Source organism: Microtus pennsylvanicus, chromosome 4, assembly GCF_037038515.1.
Source record: "Microtus pennsylvanicus isolate mMicPen1 chromosome 4, mMicPen1.hap1, whole genome shotgun sequence".
NCBI classification, from domain to species: domain Eukaryota; kingdom Metazoa; phylum Chordata; class Mammalia; order Rodentia; family Cricetidae; genus Microtus; species Microtus pennsylvanicus.
Genome location: NC_134582.1, coordinates 75,977,198 through 75,988,277, shown reverse-complemented (window position 1 = coordinate 75,988,277; position 11,080 = coordinate 75,977,198).

Genomic DNA, 11,080 nt, shown 5'->3' with positions numbered 1-11,080 from the left:
GTTCTGACCTGAGACACTCATGTGTGTTACCATTATAGTTCTGACCTGAGACACTCATGTGTGTTATCATTATAGTTCTGACCTGAGACACTCATGTGTGTTATCATTATAGTTCTGACCTGAGACACTCATGTGTGTTACCATTATAGTTCTGACCTGAGACACTCATGTGTGTTACTGCTATAGTTCTGACCTGAGACACTCATGTGTGTTACCATTATAGTTCTGACCTGAGACACTCATGTGTGTTATCATTATAGTTCTGACCTGAGACACTCATGTGTGTTACCATTATAGTTCTGACCTGAGACACTCATGTGTGTTATCATTATAGTTCTGACCTGAGACACTCATGTGTGTTATCATTATAGTTCTGACCTGAGACACTCATGTGTGTTACCATTATAGTTCTGACCTGAGACACTCATGTGTGTTACTGCTATAGTTCTGACCTGAGACACTCATGTGTGTTACCATTATAGTTCTGACCTGAGACACTCATGTGTGTTATCATTATAGTTCTGACCTGAGACACTCATGTGTGTTATCATTATAGTTCTGACCTGAGACACTATGTGTGTTACCATTATAGTTCTGACCTGAGACACTCATGTGTGTTACTGCTATAGTTCTGACCTGAGACACTCATGTGTGTTACTGCTATAGTTCTGACCTGAGACACTCATGTGTGTTACTGCTATAGTTCTGACCTGAGACACTCATGTGTGTTACTGCTATAGTTCTGACCTGTGACCCTCATGTGTGTTACTGCTATAGTTCTGACCTGAGACACTCATGTGTGTTATCATTATAGTTCTGACCTGAGACACTCATGTGTGTTATCATTATAGTTCTGACCTGAGACACTCATGTGTGTTACTGCTATAGTTCTGACCTGAGACACTCATGTGTGTTATCATTATAGTTCTGACCTGAGACACTCATGTGTGTTACTGCTATAGTTCTGACCTGAGACACTCATGTGTGTTACTGCTATAGTTCTGACCTGAGACACTCATGTGTGTTACTGCTATAGTTCTGACCTGAGACACTCATGTGTGTTATCATTATAGTTCTGACCTGAGACACTCATGTGTGTTATCATTATAGTTCTGACCTGAGACACTCATGTGTGTTACTGCTATAGTTCTGACCTGAGACACTCATGTGTGTTACCATTATAGTTCTGACCTGAGACACTCATGTGTGTTATCATTATAGTTCTGACCTGAGACACTCATGTGTGTTACTGCTATAGTTCTGACCTGAGACACTCATGTGTGTTATCATTATAGTTCTGACCTGAGACACTCATGTGTGTTATCATTATAGTTCTGACCTGAGACACTCATGTGTGTTACTGCTATAGTTCTGACCTGAGACACTCATGTGTGTTATCATTATAGTTCTGACCTGAGACACTCATGTGTGTTACTGCTATAGTTCTGACCTGAGACACTCATGTGTGTTACTGCTATAGTTCTGACCTGAGACACTCATGTGTGTTATCATTATAGTTCTGACCTGAGACACTCATGTGTGTTATCATTATAGTTCTGACCTGAGACACTCATGTGTGTTACTGCTATAGTTCTGACCTGAGACACTCATGTGTGTTACCATTATAGTTCTGACCTGAGACACTCATGTGTGTTATCATTATAGTTCTGACCTGAGACACTCATGTGTGTTATCATTATAGTTCTGACCTGAGACACTCATGTGTGTTACTGCTGTAGTTCTGACCTGAGACACTCATGTGTGTTATCATTATAGTTCTGACCTGAGACACTCATGTGTGTTATCATTATAGTTCTGACCTGAGACACTCATGTGTGTTACTGCTATAGTTCTGACCTGAGACACTCATGTGTGTTACCATTATAGTTCTGACCTGAGACACTCATGTGTGTTACTGCTATAGTTCTGACCTGAGACACTCATGTGTGTTACTGCTATAGTTCTGACCTGAGACACTCATGTGTGTTACCATTATAGTTCTGACCTGAGACACTCATGTGTGTTATCATTATAGTTCTGACCTGAGACACTCATGTGTGTTACCATTATAGTTCTGACCTGAGACACTCATGTGTGTTACTGCTATAGTTCTGACCTGAGACACTCATGTGTGTTACTGCTATAGTTCTGACCTGAGACACTCATGTGTGTTACTGCTATAGTTCTGACCTGAGACACTCATGTGTGTTACCATTATAGTTCTGACCTGAGACACTCATGTGTGTTACTGCTATAGTTCTGACCTGAGACACTCATGTGTGTTACCATTATAGTTCTGACCTGAGACACTCATGTGTGTTACTGCTATAGTTCTGACCTGAGACACTCATGTGTGTTACTGCTATAGTTCTGACCTGTGACACTCATGTGTGTTACTGCTATAGTTCTGACCTGAGACACTCATGTGTGTTACTGCTATAGTTCTGACCTGTGACCCTCATGTGTGTTACTGCTATAGTTCTGACCTGAGACACTCATGTGTGTTATCATTATAGTTCTGACCTGAGACACTCATGTGTGTTATCATTATAGTTCTGACCTGAGACACTCATGTGTGTTACTGCTATAGTTCTGACCTGAGACACTCATGTGTGTTATCATTATAGTTCTGACCTGAGACACTCATGTGTGTTACTGCTATAGTTCTGACCTGAGACACTCATGTGTGTTATCATTATAGTTCTGACCTGAGACACTCATGTGTGTTATCATTATAGTTCTGACCTGAGACACTCATGTGTGTTACTGCTATAGTTCTGACCTGAGACACTCATGTGTGTTACTGCTATAGTTCTGACCTGAGACACTCATGTGTGTTACTGCTATAGTTCTAACCTGAGACACTCATGTGTGTTATCATTATAGTTCTGACCTGAGACACTCATGTGTGTTATCATTATAGTTCTGACCTGAGACACTCATGTGTGTTACTGCTATAGTTCTGACCTGAGACACTCATGTGTGTTACCATTATAGTTCTGACCTGAGACACTCATGTGTGTTACCATTATAGTTCTGACCTGTGACCCTCATGTGTGTTACTGCTATAGTTCTGACCTGAGACACTCATGTGTGTTACTGCTATAGTTCTGACCTGAGACACTCATGTGTGTTACTGCTATAGTTCTGACCTGAGACACTCATGTGTGTTACTGCTATAGTTCTGACCTGTGACACTCATGTGTGTTACCATTATAGTTCTGACCTGAGACACTCATGTGTGTTATCATTATAGTTCTGACCTGAGACACTCATGTGTGTTATCATTATAGTTCTGACCTGAGACACTCATGTGTGTTACCATTATAGTTCTGACATGTGACCCTCATGTGTGTTACCATTATAGTTCTGACCTGAGACACTCATGTGTGTTACTGCTATAGTTCTGACCTGAGACACTCATGTGTGTTACTGCTATAGTTCTGACCTGTGACACTCATGTGTGTTACCATTATAGTTCTGACCTGAGACACTCATGTGTGTTACTGCTATAGTTCTGACCTGAGACACTCATGTGTGTTATCATTATAGTTCTAACCTGAGACACTCATGTGTGTTATCATTATAGTTCTGACCTGAGACACTCATGTGTGTTACCATTATAGTTCTGACCTGAGACACTCATGTGTGTTACCATTATAGTTCTGACCTGAGACACTCATGTGTGTTACTGCTATAGTTCTGACCTGAGACACTCATGTGTGTTACTGCTATAGTTCTGACCTGAGACACTCATGTGTGTTACTGCTATAGTTCTGACCTGAGACACTCATGTGTGTTATCATTATAGTTCTGACCTGAGACACTCATGTGTGTTACTGCTATAGTTCTGACCTGAGACACTCATGTGTGTTACTGCTATAGTTCTGACCTGAGACACTCATGTGTGTTACTGCTATAGTTCTGACCTGAGACACTCATGTGTGTTATCATTATAGTTCTGACCTGAGACACTCATGTGTGTTATCATTATAGTTCTGACCTGAGACACTCATGTGTGTTACTGCTATAGTTCTGACCTGAGACACTCATGTGTGTTACCATTATAGTTCTGACCTGAGACACTCATGTGTGTTATCATTATAGTTCTGACCTGAGACACTCATGTGTGTTACTGCTATAGTTCTGACCTGAGACACTCATGTGTGTTATCATTATAGTTCTGACCTGAGACACTCATGTGTGTTATCATTATAGTTCTGACCTGAGACACTCATGTGTGTTACTGCTATAGTTCTGACCTGAGACACTCATGTGTGTTATCATTATAGTTCTGACCTGAGACACTCATGTGTGTTACTGCTATAGTTCTGACCTGAGACACTCATGTGTGTTACTGCTATAGTTCTGACCTGAGACACTCATGTGTGTTATCATTATAGTTCTGACCTGAGACACTCATGTGTGTTATCATTATAGTTCTGACCTGAGACACTCATGTGTGTTACTGCTATAGTTCTGACCTGAGACACTCATGTGTGTTACCATTATAGTTCTGACCTGAGACACTCATGTGTGTTATCATTATAGTTCTGACCTGAGACACTCATGTGTGTTATCATTATAGTTCTGACCTGAGACACTCATGTGTGTTACTGCTGTAGTTCTGACCTGAGACACTCATGTGTGTTATCATTATAGTTCTGACCTGAGACACTCATGTGTGTTATCATTATAGTTCTGACCTGAGACACTCATGTGTGTTACTGCTATAGTTCTGACCTGAGACACTCATGTGTGTTACCATTATAGTTCTGACCTGAGACACTCATGTGTGTTATCATTATAGTTCTGACCTGAGACACTCATGTGTGTTACCATTATAGTTCTGACCTGAGACACTCATGTGTGTTACTGCTATAGTTCTGACCTGAGACACTCATGTGTGTTACCATTATAGTTCTGACCTGTGACCCTCATGTGTGTTACTGTTCTAGTTCTGACCTGTGACCCTCACGTGTGTTACTATTCTGGTTCTGACCTGAGACGCTCACGTGTTACCATTATTGTTCTGACCTGTGACACTCATGTGTGTTACTATTCTGGTTCTGACCTGAGACACTCACATGTTACTGTTCTAGTTCTGACCTGAGACATTCACGTGTGTAACTGTTCGAGTTCCCATCTGTTCAATTTCTTCAGTGTTGCAGAGACCTCAAGTCATCCCACAAAGCGGGAACACAGGTACAGAAACTATATAGAAACTAGATGTATTAATGACTTGAACTTGACATAACGTTCTGACCTCAAACTGCCTAAGGCGTAAGTCTCAAAGTTTATCTCCCCGACCTCCCCGTGTCCTCTTAGCTGGGACCACTACCCAAAGTCATTTTCCTGGGAGTCATTTTCCCTCAGATGAGAAGAGCCCCGAGTGACAGCTCACACCCAGCGGCCCTGTATCTCCATTTTTTCACAGCCAAACCCCTGTCTTTCTCCCACCACTTCCCTTCCTCCTCTAATCAGCTCTGTGCTTCTGTTCCAGATATTTCCTCTGGCCGTCAATCACGGGGACCACGGAAGCTGAGCATCACAAATAAGGAAGTGGGATCCCAGAATCCGTGCCAGAGCACAGGCACGTAACTAGCGTAGGAAGTCAACTGGGTGAACCACAAGAGGGATGCAAAGCTGACTTCCCTTTGTGCATGCCTTCATTCATGTCTTCACCACGCAGGAAAGAGGAAGGGGAAACCAGTCTGAAAAGGAAATTCTTACGGTTTAAACTTATTCACGTCCAAAATGAATTATTAGAGCCAATATAAAGCCCCAAGTGGTTTCCTTGCAAGCTGCTCTTGCCACACTAGCCAGTGTCACTGGAGCCAGACCACGCCTGTACTTTCTCACCACCCATTACCCAGGAGCCAGGGTGGAGAAGGCCGTCCAGGAAAGCCGTCTACCAACGCTGGGGACAGAGCTGAGCCAAGAGCCTTCATCTGGGCCACAGCCTGACCTCCTCGGGCTAGGCTAATGCTCCTGACAGAACTCTGCTTCAGACTAGCAGGAGAAGCAAAAGGACCCAAGCGGTGCCTTCCTGGAGGAAAATCCCAGTTGTGAATTGTCTCGAAGTATAGAAATAGAAGAGACACTCACCACGTTACTGTTATAGTTTTGACCTGTTAAATGTCTTCACTGTTGCACAGACCTCAAGCAAAGATGGAACGCGCTGTTCCTCCCCATGCCTCAGGCTACCTCCCCAGTCAGCCAAGCACACCTGGCGACCCCAGGCCTCCCTCCACCCCAAAGCAATTTTTTTGAGCACTTTGTAGGAAATTGTTTTATTTTTTTTAATTTATTTATTTATTAAAGATTTCTGCCTCCTCCCCACCACCACCTCCCATTTCCCTCCCCCTCCCCCGATCAAGTCCCCCTCCCTCATCAGCTCGAAGAGCAATCAGGGTTCCCTGACGTGTGGTAAGTCCAAGGACCACCCACCTCCATCCAGGTCTAGTAATAAAGGACATTGAGCCTATAATTCGTGATCCTAGAGAAGCTAAATAAGAAGGTGAATCCAAAGACAAACATATACGCATTCTCCTGAATATTAACCTTCATCAGGTGATGAAAGGAGACAGAGACCCACATTGGAACACCGGACTGAAATCTCAAGGTCCAAATCAGGAGCAGAAGGAGAGAGAGCACGAGCAAGGAACTCAGGACCGCGAGGGGTGCACCCACACACTGAGACAATGGGGATGTTCTATCGGGAACCCACTAAGGCCAGCTGGCCTGGCTCTGAAAAAGCATGGGATAAAACCGGACTTGCTGAACATAGCGGACAATGAGGACTACTGAGAACTCAAGATCAATGGCAATGGGTTTTTGACCCAAAGCAATTTATGCAGTCAGCATTTCCAGCCACGATGCTGTCTGTCAGCTTCATCCAGAATCCTCCAGCTCCCAGCTGGCTTGAGGAGAATCAGTGTTGAAAGAAAAACTTCCAGCCGGGCTGGTGGTGGCGCACGCCTTTAATCCCAGCACTTGGGAGGCAGAGGCAGACGGATCTCGGTGAGTTCGAGACCATCCTGGTCTACAAGAGCTAGTTCCAGGATAGGCTCCAAAACCACAGAGAAACCCTGTCTCAAAAAACCAAAAAAAAAAAACTTCCTTTTTAGGTCTTGATTGGTCTAGAAAGTTCTCTCTCCTGAGCTCTTCCTCAGCACAGGAAGCCAGGATGTCGTCTGGAGACCTTGCCTTCCCATAAGGCCCCTTTCTCTCTTTTCTGGCTCCCACAGTGCTTTGCTCTCTTACTTGGCAGGTGCCTAGCACAGCACCGTCTCAAGTCAAACCGTGCATCTGAACCATCTACTAACTCATTAAAGCGTAAGCACAGGGGGATCAAAGGCACAAAGGGACTTTTAGGGTGATGAAAATGTTCCTTGTCTTGACAGCTTAGGGGGTGCCAGAGAAATGGCTCTGTGGTTAAAATCATGTATTGCTCTTGCCGAGGACCTGAATTCGGTCCCCAAATACCACCTGGGGCTCCTGCTCCAAGGGTGCTTGCATTCACCCATGCACATATGCAAACACGGCCCTACACATATTTATATAACTCAATCTTGTTTTAAAGAGAGACTACTGCATTTTTTAAATTATAAAAATTATAATTTAGCCGGGCGGTGGTAGCGCACGCCTTTAATCCCAGCACTCAGGAGGCAGAGGCAGGCGGATCTCTGTGAGTTCGAGACCAGCCTGGTCTACAAGAGCTAGTTCCAGGACAGGCTCCAAAACCACAGAGAAACCCTGTCTCGAAAAACCAAAAACAAAAAAGCAAAAATATATATATATATATATATAAATTATTTTTTATTAATTATTTAATTAGAAAGGGGACATCTACCTAAGTCTGTATATTACAAAAAGAACACTGGACTATTAGGCTCTACCTCACACCTGTGACAGAGCTCAGCATGAGGAATTCACCAACCCTGTAGGTGACTTAATGCACAGCTAGAGAGAAGATCGCCAGACGTTGATATACGAACAGGGCATGGTGCAAACGTGCTCACCAGACAGACGACCCCGTGCACGCCTTTCCCTTCTAAAACAAGAGGCTAACATCACTAACTATGTCCGAGAGTTCTTAGTTTAACTACAGACGTAAGCAGACAGCAGAAAACCTGGCCTATGACAAGTATCTAAAAGCCACCAGTGGCACCCAGTCCCATGGTCTTCCTCAAGGTTATTAAACAGCCTTGACCCCCCTGATCTTGGAGCCAAGGAAAAAGTTAGTCAGGTTGAGAGGGCCTTTGTGGAGTTAGCGTCCGCTCCCAGTGGCCACAGCTGCTAACAGATCAGCAAGGAGCGGCCAAGACTGGGGCTGGGGTAGAGCCCGCCTGCCTGTCTGCCTCCCAAAGTCCCAGCAGACTCTGGGCCACTTGCTGAATGAACTCTAACTAAAGTGCCCTGGAAAAGCAGGAGGAAACTGCGAAAGAACCGAGGGCCCCCAACAGGTCAGCAGATCACTACCTGGTCCAGGGGGACACTTGCCTTCCTTCCCTTCTGCTCTGAGGACAGAGAATGCGTGTCCTGGGTCAGCCTTCTAAGGATGACCGCCCATAGATCATTCCTGAGATCTGTGCTCCACCTTCACGATGCTCTCATCTCCTCTGCCTCCAATTCACATCGCGGTGAGCAACCGCAACAGCTCCCGCTCCCTCTGTATTCGCTCAGAGCCAGCGGCAGGCTCCACATTGCTGACTCACTTGTACCCTTTGTGTATTTTTATCCCCTCCAAGGCAGTGGCTGTCAACCCATGGGGGAGGGGACACATATCAGATATCTGTACATCAGATATTTGCATTGCAATTCATAAGAGTATCAAAGTTATAGTTATGAAGTAGCAACAAAATAATTTTATGGTTGGAGGTCACCACAGCATGAGGAACTGGACTAAAGCATTAGAAAGGTAGAGAACCTCTGAGCTAAGGGTTATGAACATGAGAGGGCTGAGGTTCTGAGGTAAATAACTTGACCAAGGCCTGACCAAGAGTGCCTGGGCCAGACAACTTTCAACCTCACTTCTGATTCAGGAACCCCTAAATCAGAGCTGGCACCCAAAGCTTCCAAAGCCCTCTTTTAGGAATGACCTCTGGTCCCCAAGCAAGGTAGCCAGTGTGGAAAGCAGCTGCGCAGCATCCCCGGGAAGGGAAGCAGCCTCCACACACCTAAGGGATTTACAATACTCAAGTTTTTCCCAGGAACTCTCTCCTTTCCCAGGTCTGCAGCCCACAACTGGCGCCCTCTACTGGTCAACCTTTGTATCTCTCCTAGCAAAAGTGAAACCGCTTTTCACGTCAGCCTGACGTCTAGAAAGAAAAGGAAAAGCCTGCTTCGGTCACAGACAGATTCGAGGATGAGCATGGTTCAGCTTTGATGGTGTTGGCCCTTTATCTACTGCTCCCACCTCAGCTTTCAGTTCTTTTCTGGATACAAAGAAAGCCTAACTGTTTTGCATAAGGAGGTTAACTACAAACGACACATCTTTCCCCACCAATCTAGTGTACCGCGATATGTGTGTGTGCTAAGATAGGGTGCGCACACCCAGGAGCTAGAGACTGTTTTTCTATAGCGCTAACGGTGAACTCCATGACCTTGCACAGGGTGGGTGGACACCAACCAGCGGTCTATATGGGCCTCCAGAGCACGGGATGGCAGGTGTATGCCACTTGCCCAGCTAGGCACCAAGGGTGCACACATGTGAAATAATGTAAAACCCCACATGCAGCTGAGCATGGTAACAGAGGGCTATACTCTCAGGTACTGCCTGCCTCAACCAGAGTTCGAGGTCAACCTGAATAACTCAGTAAAACTGTCTCAGAAAGGAAAGTAAAAAAGCAAGTCTGGGGATGTGTAACTCAGTGGATGAGCGCTTGCCTGGCGTGCGTGAGACCCTTGGTTCAACCCCCAGTGTGGAGGACTGGGGAGCTGGAGAATGTCTCTGGTCACTTGATAGCTTATACTTCAGCCAAGGTCCACTGAACTCTGCAATGGGCTACAAAGGGGCTATGGCATAAAGTTCTGTAAACCTGGCATGACTAGAAAACCCAAGCGTTCACAGGCTGGCAGACAGGGTTACACACATAATGGCAGGCAGTACCTGAGGCACTCAAGAGACGTGCCCGTCAGAAGTCAGTTTGGAGAAAGTGGAAACCAGAAGTAGAAATAGCATTTGGATCTTAGGAAGTTTGTGGAAGGGTTTTGTTGTTGTTACTCTTATGCCTCAGTGGTTATGAGCACTGGCTACTTTTACAGAGGACCAGAGTCCAATTCCCAGCAGCCAGATGGTGGCTCACACCCATCTATAATGAGATCTGGTGCCCTCTTCTGGCATGTAGGCATACATGCAAGCAGAATAGTGTATGCATGATAAATAATAAATATTTTTTTAAAATTACACTTTATTTTGCATTTTGACTTTTTGTTTTATTTACTCATATATATGATCTCTATGCACATGTGAATGCAGATCTGTTCTGACCACAGAGGTCAGAAGGTATCAGATCCCCTGGAGCTGGAGTTATAACAAACTCTCTGGTTCTCTACAAGAGCAATATGTACTCTTTACTACTGAGCTGTCTCTCGGGCTCCAATCTTGTTTCTTTAAAGCAGACCTCCATATGTGCGGCCCAGGCAACTCTCTGATGCACAATATTCTTACTTCCAGAATTTTGGCTCTGTGACATTTCCAAACACCCCAGAGAGTGTTTGGAGAAAGATCTCCCTGGGGCACAGGTGGCTGACTTGTGAGCACTTGCCCCACAGTGTCAATTACACACACACACACACACACACACACACACCCTACCTGTGTTGGGGAGCCCCAAGCCCAACTTTTACCTGCTGAACTCATTGTTGAAGTTCACTGTAATGACACAGTTAAGTATATGCTCCCAAAAGGAAAGCGGGGGGCCCTGGTACAGTAAACACCTTTGTAAGTTAGAGAATGGGGAGACAACTCCCTAAGTTCAAGTGCCTGGATAAAAGTCAAAATGACAATTAGGCCATCTGAAAGGATAGCACCATCAGGTGAGATACGCTAAGTTTCCTTGGCTGAAAACCATAT